At 40.1% G+C, this 19,401-nt stretch overlaps 1 protein-coding gene and 1 pseudogene across 8 annotated transcripts in view; both read left to right on the forward strand.

Moving 5' to 3' along the window:
- Positions 1 to 19,401, forward strand: part of Nepl16 (Neprilysin-like 16) — a 2,088,045-nt gene that overhangs the window by 1,481,172 nt on the left and 587,472 nt on the right. The window lies entirely within an intron of this gene.
- On the forward strand, positions 4,800 to 6,065 carry LOC137238757 (probable maleylacetoacetate isomerase 2; annotated as a pseudogene).

Below are 19,401 nucleotides of genomic sequence, written 5' to 3' on the forward strand. Positions count from 1 at the left end.
TATTAGCTAATACAAAATATATTTTTTTACTTCCGGTTCTTGTATTTATATTTAAGCCTTTTTCTTCCAGATTTTTAAAAGTATTTAACAAAGGTTGTAAGAATGGATCATTTCTAAACTTTTTTTATGGACACTTTTAAAATAGGCTGCTACAAATATATAATACAATTTTGATAACAAATGCTGAGGTATTACAGGAAACGTATAATAAACTCCACATACGTTATCAAAGTTAGCATGACTAACTAGTGGATTATTGACTTCAAATCCATCAATAAACAAGTTGATGGGAATTAGAATTTTTTGTTCAAAATTACACAATTTTCGCTTGAAAGATTCGGAGTTCACGTGCGTTATTTTTAACTCATTTTTGAGCCTTTTCATATTCTCCAAAGTTTCATCCAATACATTGGGTAGTTCAAAAAATTTCTGTATTTGAAACTAAATAGGCATGAGGCATCCTTTAATATTGGTTTGCATTAAAGTTGGTTTATTATTTTCCCGTATCTCGGTAATTTCGTTATTTATATTAAAAGAAATCGGTTTCGCAAAATGTTTACTGAGAACAAGGTTTCTGAACAACTTGTGTTGGGTGTCTATATTGCGAAAAGGATTTGAGCAAAAATTTATGAATAATTTTGTTTTGGCATGAAGTTTTTCAGGAATTATCTTTAAAAATATTTGCTTAAAAGCCTCTACAATAGAAGTATTTATAGTTTGTATATTTTCCTGTATAAACAAGACGTCTTTCCTACAAAAAATATCTTTTGCATAAAATTTAATCAAAACGTCTTGGCAAATTTTTATTATACGACTTTCAACCTTAGAAAAAATATCCTCATATTCATATGAACAGTTTTCAACACCTTTTTCAGTACAATCACTTGAGCTGTCAATATGTGTTTCTGATTTATTATAGAAGTACATTTTTTATGTAAACTGTTAACAGATTTTTCAATATTAAACATACGTTTCTCTTTAAGACTAATTTCCGAATTCTCTGTATTATTTAGTACAATGTTTGTATTTTGAAATTATTTCAAATTAGTATGTCCTTTAATGTAATCTGATTAAACTGGTATACTCTTGATTACAATTATTGAAGGTACATTTATAAATATATTCTTCCTTTAAACCATGATATGATTTGAAATGGGAGTATAAAGCTATTAGGATAGCAAAACATTTTTGGCATTTAAAGCAAAACATTTTATCTTTGGTAAAAATGCCTAAATAATATTATTTTTTTTTAAATACAGTTGTTCAAATTTTTGATGATATTAGTTACACATGGCTTCTTTACGCCATAAGGAGTCGAAATTTCATACAAGTAATTGTTGCGGGGGGAATGTAGCATCCGTGTCGTGGGGCGCGTTCGCACGCAAATTAAAGAAATAAAAAAGGGAGAGTTAATATAGAGTAATCACAATTTATTATTATTTATTTATAAAATATAAAGGAAGGTATTAGCGACGAGCTACGATATGTGTTTACAAAAAATGAAACTCTCACAAACTAATTATTTCAAAATATAAATAGCAATTCCGATTTAATATGCAGTAGTGCAGAAAGAAATTAAAAAGGAAGTGCAAATAGTTAAGATATAAGAAGTTTACACTTGGCAATTCACAGCGTAGAATTAAAATTTTATTAATTCAAATGCTTACAAATGAGCGCAATTATGATGCGGAAAAGCTATATATATCTATTAAATCAACAATTCACTGTGCACTTGGAAAATTCACATTTATGCAAATTTTTAATTTGCAAATATTAATTACAGTGGTATTCGCACTTCGTAAAAAATGGAAAATGTGTGAAAATGGTTGGTTTATACTACTCACCTCGGGCTGGCTGCTGGCTCGTGAACGTTCCAAAATAGAAAAAGAAGGATCAAGACCGCGAACAAGTCCGCGGCACCTGCCGATAGCTAACTTTCGTTGAGTTTTTCCCCTTCAAAGTTAGCTTTCGGCTGGTGTTAGCCGTTACCGGTAATAATAATAAATAAATAACTAATGTGCGTGTTAGGGTGGTCCGAAAATATTTAGGCTGGTGGCCTAAACATGCTGGCCCCCTTGCGGCGAGCAACTTGAAACTCGGTGAGTACGCCAGCAACCTTCCCAAGGCGGGATAAACTAAATAAATTTAAAAAATATGGTATGTATGTATAGGTGGATCGTAAGTACGATCTCCGGCGGACATCCGTGACCGCAGTAATGCAGCCTCGCTGAACTGTGGATGAAAAAAGAGAAAAACGTTAGTGGTCATGTACGTGCCCTACAAAAATTTTGGTCACAAAACTTACCCACGCCCATGCAAATGTGACTATGAATATCACCTATGAATGACTGTAAAATGACTAGTCAAATGACGTCGTGCAGATAGAATGTGCGACAGATGTAAAGAGGCCTTTATTCGCTGTCTGGGAACACTCTTGGTGTTGATTTGGGCCATGTTGTGTGAAAATCACAAATTGTGGTATATTTGTTGATTTCAACACAACCCTGGCGGGAATAGGCTACACTATCGAGTGTGGCAATTTGTATCGCTGTCAGCTGATAACTCTTCCACTCATTGGAATGAGGCAGCTGTGCGGTGCTGCCAATTTGGCAGCGTAATGAGACATAATGGTCATGTCATGCAATTATTTAGGGAAAGCTCGCGTCAGAGTCCTGACGCGACATAAAATTTATAGTCTTTTCGAAAAGGTTTAATTTCTCCCTTGTTTGTAGTATCGAAAGCATGTATTACACCACTTTGTTCTTGCTTGGATACCAAGCTAGAAGGACTGACAAAACTTTAATCGGACCTTCAATACACAAAAATAATTTCTATCATGAAGCGAAACCACTATTGAGTGTGACATGTTTTTGTTTATGTTTTACATTTTAATTTTGCACTACCCTTTTTAACAATGAAAACAATGCAAATAAACCGGGAGAATTATTTCGGTCTCGAGTTGTTCACTTTTTTTCTCTTCCACAAGAAAGTTGGTTTTGATCGTGTTTTTATGCACCAAATTGTCAAACTAAAACAAACCTTTCATTTATCGGAACCAAAATAAAGTTGTTCGGGGACTAACACTCGAGTTTTTTGGCAATTCAAAAAAAAAATTTTTTTTGGATCCCGCGGATCCTACTTGTGATCCCATGGGGTCGCGCGCAATGTGTTTACGGCGTAAGAAAAGACAAAAGCAAATGTCATCGAGTGGCACCCTTGTTTCGTTCATTCAAAATGTCATTCATTCATGGAAATGAGTATACAGACATTTTTGAATGAATTTTCATTACAAAGAAAATGTGTTCTGGGTAAGTCGGTTTTTGCAGTGATTTTACAGCTTTTATAATATTCCCCTTTATTTCTTTTCAGCTAACGATTAATTATAGTTTGGTTGTACCGCAAGAGATCAATTAATAAAGCAAAACGAAGATGAAACTTATTGCCTCGGTTGTAAAAGGTTTTAAGGTGGCGAAAGTTTTTCGTGAAAATACCGATAAAATAAATGCGAGTAACTTTTCTCCGAATGGAGCAAATTTGATTTCATGCGGCGAGGATGATCCAATTTATATTTACGATTGCGAGAAAGGTACACAGTCTCGAACGGTTAGTTCAAAGAAGTATGGCGTTGATTTAATACGAGTCACCAATGCCAGCAATACTGCAATTCATAGCTCAACCAAAGTTGATGATACCATACGTTATTTAAGTCTTCACGCTAATAAGTACTTATGATATTCCCCTGGTTATAAAAAAAAAAATAAATGTAAGGCGCGAAAACCTCCGAAGAGATCTAAGGCCGAGCTTCTCTTCCAATTTGCGTCGTGCTCCTCTTCAGTTTCCCTACAAATTGGCCGCACGGGACCTACATGTTTTATGCCGACTCCGAACGGCATCTGCAAGGCAGATGAGTTTTCACTGAAAGCTTTTCATGGCAGAAATACACCCGGAGCGCTTGCCAAACACTGCCGAGGGGCGACCCCGCTTAAACAAATTTTCTTCTAATTTATAAACCTTATTTCTAAAATTTTGATGTTGCTTTGCCCGGGGTGCGAACCCAGGGCATACGGTGTGGTAGGCGGAGCACGCTACCATCACACCACGGTGGCCGCCATTCCCCTAGTCATACCTAAAAGTAATATCCCTATGCATTTCGCCTGTCGAAGATACTTTTCTCTCCGGATCCTTGTATAAAACTTTATGATTATGGGATGAATTTGCCTGGCCGAGCCAATAATTTTTTACGACTGGTGGACGCATTTCATGGTGCTCCTTTACAAACAATCACTGGTTACCCCAACCACTAAGGCATTCCTATTGAAGCCAGGTTTAGTCCTGATTCGGTCGTGTACCGTCGCGAACGCCCGACCGCGGTCGGAACTTAGATTTAATACCACTAATGCCAATCGTGTTTTGAGGTTTAGTCGAAGTCTCAGCCAAACGTGGGCCATATTTAAGCTGCGGCAAAGGTTTACCCCTTATTTCTGTAGGCGGCTGGTTTGTTTTTATTTGTTTGCTTATTGTTGTGGGATTCACATCTGCTCTAGCATGTGTATCAGACATGGGTGTAATCAATGTGCCAGCGTGTTTGCCTTGCGCATACGTGATACCCCTTAAGCTGGTTCTGGGTATAATAAATACGGAACGATTACCTTTGTGTATTCTCGTCCGTCCCCTGGTGGTGAAGAGCGCTTTTTTAGTATTTAACAAGGATGGTAATATTAAGGCACAAGGAGATCAGAAAGTTATAAAATGCTGACTTGCGAAGCAGTATAGAAAAGTGCCAATTTCTTTCGGAAGCAATGCTTTGGGACGGACGTTTCCAACGCGAGTTTATTCTAACCGAACAACTGGCCGATCGTGACAAAGAACAACAAAATACTCTCCATGGCTATCATCGTTCAGGAATAGAGGCGGTAGTTTAGCAGCGCTTTCCGAATATTAACCCAAACTTTACTGTAAAGACTAAACAAAAAGGTAAGTGTGAGCCACAACAGATAATACGTCAATCGAATTCACGACTATTTTTTCATCGTATGAATGGCGCGGCTAGTGCCGCAAAGGGGACACTTGTAATATATTTCCAAAGATGTCTCGGCTATGCAGGTCGAGTGTAACTGAAGTGGAGTGCGCCAAGCCAGTTTCATTTCTTGAGCCAGTGTGCGTCAGTTCGAGCGTTTTAGTTGCAGGCTGTGTGCGCTGTGAAAGAGGTCCTGGTTGAGTTTAGATTAGAACATTTAGGTGATTCCTCAGAGACCTTGCGCATGAAATAAAAGGTCAAGTTGACACTTAAGTGGCAGAACTTTGAACTAGGGTGATTGAGGCACAAGTGAATAGGGGTATAAATTTAAGGACATAGCTAGTAATTTTGAGACTACGATGTGTCTCGATCGTTTCAAGAGTTGTTTTCGACCCCAAGCGATCGTCACTCTCATCTGAACGTAGTTCTTTGTGCAGGGACTTACCTCCGCATGCGGCTTTACTCTTTTCTGGTCCAGTTCTTGTTCGTGGCGTGTACGCATAACACTCAGTCTTAAACATATTCCATATGAAATAAGGCCTATCAACTTGCTTAAATCTGAGGAATATCGTATGGTTGATCCCACGAAAGTCGTGCCAGCGTTACAAATTGATGGCCGCAACATTATGGAGTCTGTTTCTATTATGCATTATTTAGATGAAACACAACCACCGCTGCCCCTACCTCTTCAAGACGTATACAAACGCGCTAAAGTGCGTGAAGTGGTTGAGATTTTGTTCGGGTATACAACCATTGCAGGATTTGGGTATACTAAAATATATGGGCGATAAAACTGGATTGGGCACAACAATGCTTCAACCAAGGTTTGAGCGCGCTTGAAGTTATCTTGTCTAGTTTTGCTGGCGAATGTTTTGGCGGTGAGCTCACAATGGCTGATCGCTGATTGCCGCAAGGTTTTAGTTCTAGAAAGTATGAAGTTGAAATGGCACAGTACCCAATTTGATCACGATTTGATTGTGAATTGTTAACGGTTCCTGCCTTCGCTGATGCCCATCCAAACAAACAGCCTGATTATCGAACGGAATAGTTTAGATTAAGTAGTTTTATATTTTCCGTGTATTTTTTTTTTTTTTTTTTTTAACTAACATGTTTCAATTTATAATGAAATATATTGTATTCAATACGTAGTGAACTATTGGAATAGACTATATTATTATTATAATAACATCGTGCGCTATTTAATGTAAAATTTGAGCCCTCAAGTGGCAATCGTATATACTTGTATGCCAACTTGGTAAATACGTATCACTCCTAACTTGTGATAAGATAAATCTTCAAGCTAAAGAAAAGGTTGGACTTTTAGTCCCTTCTTTTGTATTGACATTTTCAACTAATATATCTGCGTAATTGTTGGCATCCCCCCCACCTTTTTCTTTTTGGAAAGTATTGGTATAAGTCGGAATGTTTCCCACAGTATAGAGGTCTTTATCTCAACGCGATAAAAAAACTGAAATCTACTCAAAGGGATAAGATGAAACGCTTCATATCGCTCTCTCAGAGGAGAGCAAGGAGTTGCTTTCTGGTGTTTTAGTGGGGAAGAGACATTTTTTTTTACTTGACAATAAATTAACTTTTGAACCGAACTTGCCTTTGAATGTGAATGTTTTAATCATTTTGGGGTTTGATGTCTACTTGAAACTTGCCGGCTGGGAAGTTACTTGACAATAAATTAACTTTTGAACCGAACTTGCCTTTAAATGTGAATGTTTTAATCATTTTGGGGTTTGATGTCTACTTGAAACTTGCCGGCTGGGAAGCCGTATATGTTCGCATAGTTATATATGTAGATAGTCCTATACATTTGTGCTTATACATATATGTGCGGAGATAGATATGAAGCTTACAAGCGCTGCTCTTTCGTTTGCAAAACGTTTGAAGGAAGACGTAAAATAATCGAAATGACACGTTGGTTCGAAGCTTGCATGCTATGCTTACATAATTTTTTTTTTTTTTTAAGCAATACGTTTGATTTTTATTTAGAAAACTAAATCATGAACAAGTATTCGGTCTCGACGCTTGCGAAATGATTATTGAAGAAGATTAGAATTATTGTTAATATTGAAAACGTTTTCACTTCGTTTCTTTTATACACTTGAAGTTATTTCCAAAAACATTAAAGAAAGGCTTGTTGGGCTTTAACGCATTAAGATTGAATTGTGTTAGTAGTACAGCCTAGGGCTCATATTCTGTGGCAGATAGTGGGTCTGCGTTAGGATTCCGTTGGCCTCGTTCGGGGTGAACGGGAGCTGGGTTAAGCGGGTTGTTGGCCTCGTTCGGGGTGAACGAGAGCTGGGTTAAGCGGGTTGTTGGCCTCGTTCGGGGTGAACGAGAGCGGGGTTAGTTTTATTTAAGGGGGTTTGTTATAACGGGTGGGAGTTACAAGTCTACCTCACCCTCACTGGAGGGTGATAGTAGAACCAATTTCGTGATTGGTCTGGTGGTTTGTCCCCTTGCCGTATCCAGTTCGACGACTCGAACTCGGTTATCGGGGCCATAATGAAGGGTGGCTATCCGACCTAGTCTCCATTCGTTGGGGCGCAGATTATCCTCCTTAATGACGACTAGGTCTCCCTGTTTGAGGTTTGATTGTGGATGCTTCCACTTAACGTGATTCTGCAATTCGGTGAGATACTCCGTTTTCCACCGTTTGCAGAAGGTTTGATGCAGCGCCTTAAGTTTTTCCCATCGATTGACGAGTGAAGCGCGATTCTCGCTGACGTCAATCTCGGGTGGCGCTAGTAGATGGCCCCCGACTAGGAAGTGGCCGGCGGTGAGTGGCTCCAGGTTGGATGGGTCATTTGAAGATGGGCTCAGGGGTCGGGAGTTGAGACAGGATTCAATCCTACACAGGAGGGTGATAAACTCCTCGAGAGTAAATTTATGATCCGATGCGATCTTTTTGAAATGAGTTTTGAAACTCTTGACTCCCGCTTCCCACAGCCCGCCCATATGAGGAGCAGCTGCTGGTATGAAATGCCATGTCAGGGTTTGGTGGGCATATTTAGAGAGGGTTTGGTTGCGCGCATCAACGAGGAATGCCTTGACCTCTGAGCGGAGAGCCCTTGACGCGCCGACAAAGTTCGTCCCGTTGTCGGAATAGAGGTTTTTCGGGCATCCTCGTCTGGCGACAAACCGGCTAAATTCTGCGAGAAACGCGGCGGTGCTGAGGTCGCTAGTCGCCTCTAGGTGGATCGCCTTAGTCGCAAAGCAGACGAATAGGCAGACGTATCCCCTAGACATGCGGCATCCTCGTCCGCTGTAAGACTTGATGTCAAACGGTCCGGCAAAATCCACCCCGGCGTTGGTAAATGCCCTGCTAAATGTAGTGCGTTTCGCAGGGAGGGTTCCCATGAGTGGCGTCGGGGAACGTTTGCGGAATAGCGCACAGGCCTTGCAGTTGTGTATGATGGATCGGATCATGTTTTTGACCCGAGGTATTCAGTTTTGCGTGCGTAGGAGCCGCAGCATCAGTTGGTTTCCGCCATGTACGGAAATGGTGTGGACAAACTGGACTAAGAGACGGGTGAGTCGGCAGGCGTAATGGAGGATTATCGGGTGACGCTCGTCGACGGGAACGTCCCTGGATGCGTTGAGACGACCCCCCACCCGAAGGGCATTATCTTCGTCGATAAAGGGGTCTAGGGAGAGGATCTCGCTTTTGGCCGCGATGGGTTTCCTAGCTCTCAGAGAGCTTATTTCTTCGGAATAGTGGTTTGTTTGGGATATCCTGATGAGGCGGCTAGTCGTAGCCTTGATTTCGTCAGACGAAATCTGGTGCGACTCTGCTTTAAAAGACGGTTTAGTTTTTGGATGGGTTCTATTGGCGAATTTTATAATGTAGGAGATTACCCGCAACACCCTTGATAAATCGGAAAACCGATCAAGAATATCCTTGCTATTGTTGATGTTTGTTGCTGCATGCACTTGTACTCGTTTTTCTTCGATGTTTGTGTGGTACTCCTGTTCGCCTTGAGATGGCCATTCCGCTTTGCCTTCTTTCAGCCAAGAAGGTCCCTGCCACCACAAAGAGTTGTCGACTAGGTCCGTGGCTGGAAGTCCTCTGCTGGATAAGTCCGCTGGATTTGATGCGGACTCGACATGATGCCGTGCTTTCGTTCCTACCTTCTCCACGATTTTTGTCACCCTGTGAGCTACAAATGTTGACCAGGAACACGGGGGTTTTCGAATCCATGCTAGGACGATGGTCGAATCTGTCCATAGGTGAATGTTAAATGTGCCTAAGTTCAGGTTCTCCATCACGGTTTCCAAAGTCTCAGCCAGCAAGACGGCACCGCATAACTCCAATCTTGGTAGTGAAATTGTTTTTACTGGTGCCACCCTCGTTTTTGCCATGAGTAGACTAACGTATGTCCTATCGTTGATCTTAGCTCGCACGTAAACCGTAGCCGCGTAGGCTTTTTCGGACGCGTCACAGAAGCCGTGAATTTCTATATCGTTGGTTGGGGTGAAGTGCACCCACCGAGGTATACGAATCCGGTTAATGGCGGGATACTCCTGCATAAAGGTTTGCCACCGATCTAAAGTGATTGCGGATACCGGTTCATCCCAGTCCGTCCCCTCCAGCCAAATGTTCTGCATTAGCATCTTGGCTACGATGATAACTGAAGCAAGCCAGCCTAACGGGTCGAAGAGTTTGGCGATGGCAGATAGGATCGCCCTCTTTGTTAAGATGTCCTGGTTTTCGATTGGTTTCGCTGTGAAATAAAAATAGTCGGAATGCGCGTTCCAACGGATGCCTGGGGTTTTTACCATGCTCGCGTCCTCGAACTCCAGAAAGTCTTCCGTAAGCCTGTGAGGTTTGGGTATTAGAGGTCCATTTTCGCAGAGGGAATCCTGCTGACTTTAATGCGGCTGTGATTTCATCGCGAGCAGTGATCGCTGCCTCGATGCTATGCCCCCCTGCCAGGACGTCGTCGACGTACATGCTATTTCGCAAGATGTGCGATGCGATCGGCAGTGAAGGTACGACGTCATCTGCAAGTTGATGTAGGGTTCTGATAGCTAGATAGGGGGCACAGTTGACCCCAAAGGTTACCGTGTTGAGCTCATACACGCTGACAGGGTCCTCTGCTTTGAGTCGAAAAACTATTCTTTGGTATTGGGTTTGATTTTCCTTTACCCAAATTTGCCTGTACATCTTCTCAATGTCGCTGTTGAAGACGTACTTGTAGAATCTCCATCGGAGGAGCAGTATTGTTAAGTCGGCTTGAAGTACTGGGCCAGTGTGTAGAACATCGTTCAGGCTTGTGCCATTGGATGTCGGGCACGACGCGTTGAATACGACCCTTACTTTAGTCGTTGTGCTTTCTTCTTTGATCACCGCATGATGCGGTAAGAAATAGCAATCAGTTGATTGTGGTGGTACTACGGTGTGCACCTTAGACATGTGCCCTAACGTGACGTATTCTGTCAGTACCCTATTGTATTCCGCCTGTAGGGCCGGTGTCTTGGCTAGGGGTGTCTCGTTCCGATAGAACTGAGAGCAGACGCTCTTGAGAGATGGGCCCAAACAGACGGTTTTTGGGAAGCTTTGTTTGAATGGAAGGGCGACGGTATATCTTCCATCTGAATTCCTTTCCGTTGTGTTTTTATATAGTGCCTCGCAATAAGCATTATCTTCGGTCAGGGCCTTTTTTGTAGGTACGTTTTCAAGTTCCCAGAAAGCGGCTAGCTGCTTATATAGGCTAATTTCATTGAAAAAGGATACCCGCGTATTGGTTGGGTGAGGTGCATCTGCACGACCGGTTAAAATCCAACCGAAGACGGTTTCTTGGGCGAGAAGCGTATTTAGAACGTTCTTCCGTATACCGTTTAGTATGATCTGGGGATAAATGTCGCCTCCAAGTATGAGGTCGACTGGTTCATTAATGAAGAACCTCTTATCCGCCAGAATCAGATCAGAGAACGCTTGCCGAGTCGTTGCGCTCACTTGGCAAGTCGGAAGGTCCCCTGTTAATTGAGGCAGGACTAGGGCCACTGTATTTATGCTTACTAAGGGGTCTGTAAGCGAACCTAAGTTAATCGAACATGATTCCTTTACCTGTGCAGATGGTGTATTGTTTATTCCTGACACTTGCACATGCAAACGTTTGAACGGAAGGTTTATTCGCTTCTTTAGTCTTTCAGTTATGAAAGAGCATTCGGACCCAGAGTCTATCAGCGCTCTGGCGGAAAATTTAACTCCGTTGTGGAATATATTAACCCGCGCTGTTCCTAATAACACCCCTTTTGTTGTGTTAGCATGACACGAGGTGACGTTGTTAGCATTATCTTGCCCTTTTTCAGCTTCCAGTCTTGCTCTAGCCTGTTGTGAGGTTGAAGGTGTGTTGTCAGTGGCGTTTTGAGTCCACCTTTGAGGCGTTGTCTTTTGTTGTGCTGTCGGGAGATGGAGCAAGGTGTTGTGCCTTGCGTGGCACGTGCTGCAGTTGAATGGGCTGGTGCATCTTGTCACGGTGTGTCCACCGACAGACAATTCAGACAATAACTATTGCTTTTTACAAACTCGATTTTCCCTGACGTAGACAACCTACGGAATTTTTGGCAATTTCGTAATTTGTGCTCCATACTGTTGCACATCTTACATGCCGATTTTGGTACGCTTGCTTGGTAAACCCCAAGTTTCGTAGAATTTTCCCTAGAATGCGAACTCTGACTTTTGGGTGTTTTTGTTGTTTTATTACCCCTAAGATCGGAAACCGTCTCTAATGTCTGGAAGCGATTGAACAGGAATTTGTCCATATCCTCCCATTTCGGAATATCTGGTTTTCGTTCTACGGTCTGTTCCCAAAGAGCCAGTGTAGATTCAGGGAGTTTTGTGGAGCATAAGTAAGTTATGATTGTGTCCCAATTTGTGATGTCAATATTATGACATTGTAGCGCAGAAATGCAATTGTGGATCTCACGTTGCAATTTTTTGATTGAAGTTCCACACTCCTGCTCGACTGCCGTCAGATTAAATAAAAGTTTTAATTGTGTGTTGACGAGGACACGTTTATTTTCGTACCTGTCGCTTAGATTCTTCCAGGCGGTTGCAAAACCCTTGTTTGTTAATGAGCACCTGCCCACTATTTCTTTTTCCTCCCCTTGCGTTTTTTGTTTTAAATAGTATAATTTCTCGACATCTTTCAGATCAGTATTGTGGATGTATATCGCCATGAACATATCTCTAAAGGCTGGCCAGGAAAGGTAGTCGCCTTTAAATAAATCGGTGTGAAAAGACGGCAGCCGCATTTTATGTCCACGGCGCGAAGAGTCTTCATCCTTTGCTTCATCCTTGGCCGGCTGTGGGGTGATATCTTCGGCTTCAGCCGCCACAGCAGACATGCATTGCAGGTAGCATGCGAAGTAACTTTTATTCTTCTTTCCTAGTGAGCTGAGCTCGTCTTTGGACAGCTCAGAATTGCTGAGAAGACTTTCATATGTGGACTTTTTCTTCTTCTATAGTGCCCTTAGCTCCTCTTGCAGTAGTGCAAGGGTGTGCTTGTTCCGGGATTCGGCCGGGGTGGAGTTGAAATCTTGTTCAAACTCGGCTATGGAATCAGCCAATCTAATATAAGTCTCCATTGATTTTATTAATTTGAATATCTTGATTCTTTAAAGGGTTCGAGCTTGGAGGCAAAATACTTAGTGGCGTTGGTGTGTATCTTTTTTTTTTTTTTTTTTTTTGTTTGCCGGGAGGCTGAAAAATGCCTAATTCACCATAATTGCTGCCGTCGCAGCAACCGTGGGTCCGTAGACTAAAAAACAGCCCCGTTCTGGAACTGTCGCCCACCCCGGCACCACTTTCGCATTACTTCAGGGTGGCGTTCCATATTTCTCATTTTTTAAGAGCCTACTGTTGTCCCTGCGTCCAGGTTCCCGCTATTTGCTCTGAGTGTCCATTTAATCGCCACTGCTTCGCATGCGCATTTCTCTGCGCTCCCTCTCAGCATCCATCAGGTGTGTCATTACTATAAATGCCATTTTGCTCACTGCAGTCCAGCCCTCTTTCCTGTTGCACATATGTGAAACTAAATTTCTCGTGGTAGGTTCCTCCCCAAAGAGTCCATGCAAGGTGAGTCTTTCTTCGTGGAAACGGGGGCAGTAGAACATGACGTGTTCTGCGTTTTCTAACTCTGTGGTACACATTGGGCAATGAGGATCTTCCTCTATCCTACGCTTCCATAAATACTCTTTGAAACCGCCATGTCCACTCATTATCTGCGTGAGATGGTAGTTCAGATCGCCGTGCTTCCCCTCATTCCATTGAGCTACGTTCCAAACTAGTGTGAAAGTTCAACGCCCTTTACTCGTGGCCTCCTACCGTTCTTGCCACTTAGCTATTGTTTGTGTCCTTGCTCTTTTCTTGTCTTCTTCAGATGGTCGCTCGATATTAGTGTTATACAGATCGGCCATTTCGCTTGCCAGTAAGTCCACTGGGATTTTCCGGGTTAGAACCAGGATCGCGTCGTCGGACACCGTCCGATAAGCACTTGCTATTCTTAAAGAAGCAAGTCGGTACGCTGCTAATATATATTTTTGATGGGTCTGTTTAGATCCATACCACACTGGTGCTGCGTATAGTATTATTGAGCTGGTTACTGTGGACAATAGCTGACGTATAGCTTCGCTCGGACCACCAATGTTAGACATTATTCGCATAAGTGATCCATTAACTTTGGTAATTTTCTCCCCCACCGCTCTGAAGTGCTCTTTGAAAGTTAACTTAGAGTCAATGTGCACTCCTAAGTATTTTAAGGAATCCTTTGAGGTGATTTGATGATCCCCGACAGTTAAGACTAACTCGTTCGCCGACCGTTGGAGCTTACTAATACCACTTCCGTCTTTTGGCTAGCCAACTCCAGTCCTGTATTGGTCAGCCATTCCTTTATTCTTGCTACGGCGTCATTACATAATGCTTGAAGCAGGCCACTACTACCACTGCAATATCATCAGCATATCCCACAATTTGCGTGTTTTCTGGTAGATCAATCTTTAGCACCCCGTCATACATTACATTCCAAAGCGTTGGACCGAGAACAGATCCCTGTGGGACGCCTCCTGTGATTTTGTAATCTTTTTCTCCTTGATCCGTGTCAAAAAGAAGTACTCTGTCTTTAAGATAGCTACCTATAATTCTGCGTAAGTAAGCTGGAGTGCCGAAGCTTTGCAGCGCTGCCATTATCTGCATCCAGTTCGCAGTGTTAAAAGTATTCTTGATGTCCAACATAATCAGTGCACAGAACTTCCTTTTATTTTGGCCTCCAGAGATAGCTTCTCTAGCTATATTGACGACTGTTTGTATTGCATCTACGGTGGATCTTGATTTGCGAAATCCATATTGACTATTCGATAAGCCACCTGGTCTTTCTAGAGTCAGCTGTAGGCGCTCACTAATTATACGCTCGAAAATCTTCCCTAGGGAATCCAGCATACAAAGTGGCCTATATGAGGATGGTTGGTCCGGCTGTTTACCACGTTTCAGCAATAGGACAAGTCTTTGTCGTTTCCACGGGCGAGGGAACACGCCTTCTTGTATACAGGCATTAAAAAGATCAGTAAATAATGTAGTCCTAGTTGTAATCGCGGCTTTAAGGGCTATGTTTGGTACTTCGTCGGGTCCTGGGGATTTGTTATCAGCAACTCTTTTTGTAGCGTCCAGCACCTCTTGCTCTTTAATTTGCGGAATTTCCTTACTTTCTAAATGTTCGCTTGGATAAGTCCAGCGATCTTGCGCCGGGAAAAGTGTTTCAACAATAATATTCATCAGTATCGGGCACGTAGGTTGCTGTGATATCGGTCCTTTAACTTTGGCCATCACAGTTCTGTAGGCTGATCCCCAAGGATCTAGGTCGACATTATCCAGCAGTTCCCTAAAGCATAACTTCTTGCTCTTTTTATGGTATTTTTAAGTGCCTTTCTTTGTGCGACATAGGTGCTGTGTAGCTCTGCATATCGTGGTGATGAGCGTGCCCTCGCGTTGGTGTGTATCTAACCGCAGAAAAAATTACAAGTGTGTTTCGTTTTTTGAACGTAGCCCAGCTATCAATCCTGCTGTGATTGTGCTGTATAAGTAAAATCTTTAAAAACACACGGATTGAAACTCTGAACTGATTGTATGTGTTAACACAGAAAGCAATCTTATGTGAATTTAGTGATAAGCGACAAAAATGACTCAGATGTAAATCTTGACGTGAATGTAATGTGTGGCCAGTGATATGAACCACTTATAGAGATCTCACGAGGATTATGTAAGCCACAGATAGAAATCCTGACGAGGATTTAATGTGTATACAGTGATATAGATAGAAATCCTGACGAGGATTTAATGTGCATGTAGTGATATGCAGCACAGATAGAAATCCTGAAAGGTTCTAGTGTGTACAAAGTGATATCAAACACAGATAGAAATCCTGAAAGGATTTAATGTGTCTACAGTGATGTGCAGTGCAGAGAAGAGAATCGTCTGCAAATATTTAATGTGTCTTAACAGGTGTGTTGGACACAGATAGAAATATTTTCCAAAAATTTAGCGTGTTTAAAAAAGTTTAAAAAAAATCAGATGTAATCCCGATGTGGATATGGTGTGTCAACCTCGAGATTTAAGGTACAAATCGTAATCCTCTGGATTTAATGTGTGTAATTCTAGAAATTTCAACCACAGATAGAAATCCCGATGAGGATTTAATGTGTGTACCTAGTGATATGAAACACAGATAGAAATCCTAACGAGGATTTAATGTGTATACAAAGTGAAAGTGAACGCTGAGTATTCCCGAGTAGCCAACCAGGGATCTTTCCCAATATAAAAAATAAATTTGTTTATCCAACTTACTGTGGAAAATTACGATTTAAAGTATTTATTAAGAAAAAATGAGAAAAATACAAGCTATATAATATAGTGATATAGTTTATTTGTGTGATCAAGCCACTAGCCACCCAACGCAGTGCTAATTTTTTGGATTTTGGTATTATTCCAGCTCGCAAACTGATTAATAAAGCGAATTCTGTGATAGACAAGCTAAGGCTATCAACAAAGTGAAAATGTGGTTCCTGACTAGGAAGTTTTGTCAACGTATGTGACGACGAGGGGTACAACACAGTGCAGTGATGAATATGAAAAAAAAAAATAAAAAATTCACTGACTGTCTGCCTTGAGCGGTGTCGAGTAACCCTTACCACTGGTGGGGGGAATTACCCGATCGTCAAAAGGCGATTGGTGTGTTTAAAACCACGAAATCAAACAATTTCGCTTTGCCTTTTTTGTCTATCACGAAATGCACCTTCCGTACGTAAAATCACGTAAATAAAAAAAATTTTGTGCAACCAAGCAACCACGTACCTTGTGTTTTCAGTTGATCGATGGGCAGCGATGTGTTGATGTGATGGAATGAGTAATGTGATGATGTGATGAACTGAGTAATGTGATGATGTGATGAAGCTATTTGATTGTATGTGATGTAGATGAGTGGAATGTTTGATGTTGTGCGCTGACGTGGTGTGATTTCGGTTTGACGATAATATTAGTGGACTGTATTGATGTGATGTATTTGATATCGAATGATGCTTTTATTCGTTTTAGCTGTATGATGTGATGATTTGTGGCTGTATGTGTGCTCGCTAGTTTTGTGTTTTCGCTGGTTTTATGTATGTAAATAATAGCCTCCTTAACTTTTGTTTAATTATCCAAAGGTGAAAAATTGGCAAAAATTTTATAAAAAAGTGCTGTCTTCTTCGACTTAAATTTTCTCGGCACGAATGGACCAAATGTTGCGGGGGGAATGTAGCACCCGTGTCGTGGGGCGCGTTCGCACGCAAATGAAAGAAATAAAAAAGGGAGAGTTAATATCGAGTAATCACAATTTATTATTATTTATTTATTAAATATAAAGGAAGGTATTAGCGACGAGCTACGATATGTGTTTATAAAAAATGAAACTCTCACAAACTAATTATTTCACAATATAAATAGCAATTCCGATTTAATATGCAGTAGTGCAGAAAGAAATTAAAAAGGAAGTGCAAATAGTTAAGATATAAGAAGTTTACACTTGGCAATTCACAGCGTAGAATTATAATTTTATTAATTCAAATGCTTACAAATGAGCGCATTTATGATGCGGAAAAGCTATATATATCTATTAAATCAACAATTCACTGTGCACTTGGAAAATTCACATTTATGCAAATTTTTAATTTGCAAATATTAATTACAGTGGAATTCGCACTTCGTAATAAATGGAAAATGTGTGAAAATGGTTGTCTTATACTACTCACCTGGGGCTGGCTGCTGGCTCGTGAACGTTCCAAAATAGAAAAAGAAGGATAAAGACCGCGAACAAGTCCGCGGCACCTGCCGATAGCTAACTTTCGTTGAGTTTTTCCCCTTGAAAGTTAGCTTTCGGCTGGTGTTAGCCGTTACCGGTAATAATAATAAATAAATAACTAATGTGCGTGTTAGGGTGGTTCGAAAATATTTAGGCTGGTGGCCTAAACAGTAATACTGAAGGAAACTCCATACCTGCTTAGACTCATCTGGATATTTCAAAGAAAATATTTGATAAAATTTAATGCAAATATCTAAAAACAATTACAAACGAGCTGAATTTAAATTTGCCAAAACTTACAAAAAAATCAGTCAAGTTCATAAGTTCAGAACCAACTACAATTAAAAATGGCTGTATTGGAGAGTTAGACTCTATACACTTATTTCTTTGTAATTCTATTTGATTCTGCAAATATTAATTGATATTATATGCAAAATACAGCTGTTGACAGAATTTTGTATTGTAGCTTTCCGATGCAATTTTAAATCGCCTTCTTTAATTACATATCTGTGCGTTGGTTTCAAAATGATGTGCAGTAGGATGAAATAAATGCAGTCTTTCGAGTCTAAAAAAAATAATAAGTTAGTCATTTATTTAAATAAATGTTTAAATATATGAGATGTACTTGTATCGATCACACTTTTTGCCGAAGTAAAAATTTTTCGATAGTACTTATCTTTTACGTACTTCTCGTAGTGCACTGTAAGCTTTGGTAAAGTTTCAGACTGGTTGGAAGTAATCATGAATTGCTTTTCAGGGTAAAGCTCTTTAAAATCTGCTTCGATCTAAAATTTATTTAATATTAAAGCTATTGATATTTAATATATATAAATATAGATAGAACAAAAGTTCTTAAAAAAATGTTTACACTAGTTTACATTAAAAATTTACCGCCATAAAGTTAAGTTTTTTAATGCCCCTATTACCGTTTACAACTCAACTATCTATCAGTTGAAATTTCGCAATTTCGTATTAGCAGTTGAGTTGTCTTAAAGTTGAGTGCTTTTAATTACAACTCAAATGCCCGTAAAAGGGGCATAAGCCTAAGTATTTTAAAATATATACTTATTTTCAAATATATACGCCTAACACCTACAGCGAAACTGCAAATAAAACCCAATGAGAAATAGTGGCCTTATATCTCTATAAGGCTTTTGTGTGAAATTTAAGGGGGCGCAATTGAAATAAATAAAATGAAGGCAATACATCGACTGCTGAGTGGAATATTATTATATCTCATAAGTCGCCTCGAATACGCCGTATCTTCAAGTTATTGTTTTAAAAAGTGATCTAACTCACATCACAACTGTGTTGTATTTATGCCAAGCTAGGGCTTTTTGATACAAATTATGAGATATATACACTACTGAGTCGATATAAAAACTAGTGTTACACTGGTTTACAGCCAAAATTCAACAGAGATGCCATTATGAAATTCCTATGTAAAATCACCCCTGATTCCGAAAATCAAGGTTATTTTTAATTCTATGGTAACGTATTTGAGATATTTATGAATAACTGGTTTTTCAAAAAAAATAAAAAATTCAAGAACGAATTGAGCAATTCCAAAACGGTTTGAAGCTTTTAAAAGGTAATAAAATTTGCTATAAACTGTGCATACAACACTTTTTGGTAACGAACAATAATTTCGGATTTAAACAATTTTTTTTGTAAATATATAAAAAATTTGTATTTTGCGAGGAAGGATCTCGAAAACTTTTTATTTTTTTCCAATTTTTTTTTCTCTCTAAGCCCTGTTTTATTAAAAAAAAATTTACTTTCATTCAACAAAATCTATGAACTAAAAGTTATAAGCATTCAAATAAATATATCCATATAGTAAAACTTAAGAACCCTACAAATAATAGCATATGTACATATGATTCTGTCTTAACTCTATGATCTTATTTTATAATTGAAAATGCTTTGTGTCTTGTTTTGACGCTTATTTAGATTAGGCCCGGTTTCTCTTATGAGAAACCAACAGTAGTCACCCATCATAACGACATCCCAGAATCCTTGATACCGACTTTCAAT

Source organism: Eurosta solidaginis, chromosome 1, assembly GCF_040869045.1.
Source record: "Eurosta solidaginis isolate ZX-2024a chromosome 1, ASM4086904v1, whole genome shotgun sequence".
NCBI lineage: Eukaryota > Metazoa > Arthropoda > Insecta > Diptera > Tephritidae > Eurosta > Eurosta solidaginis.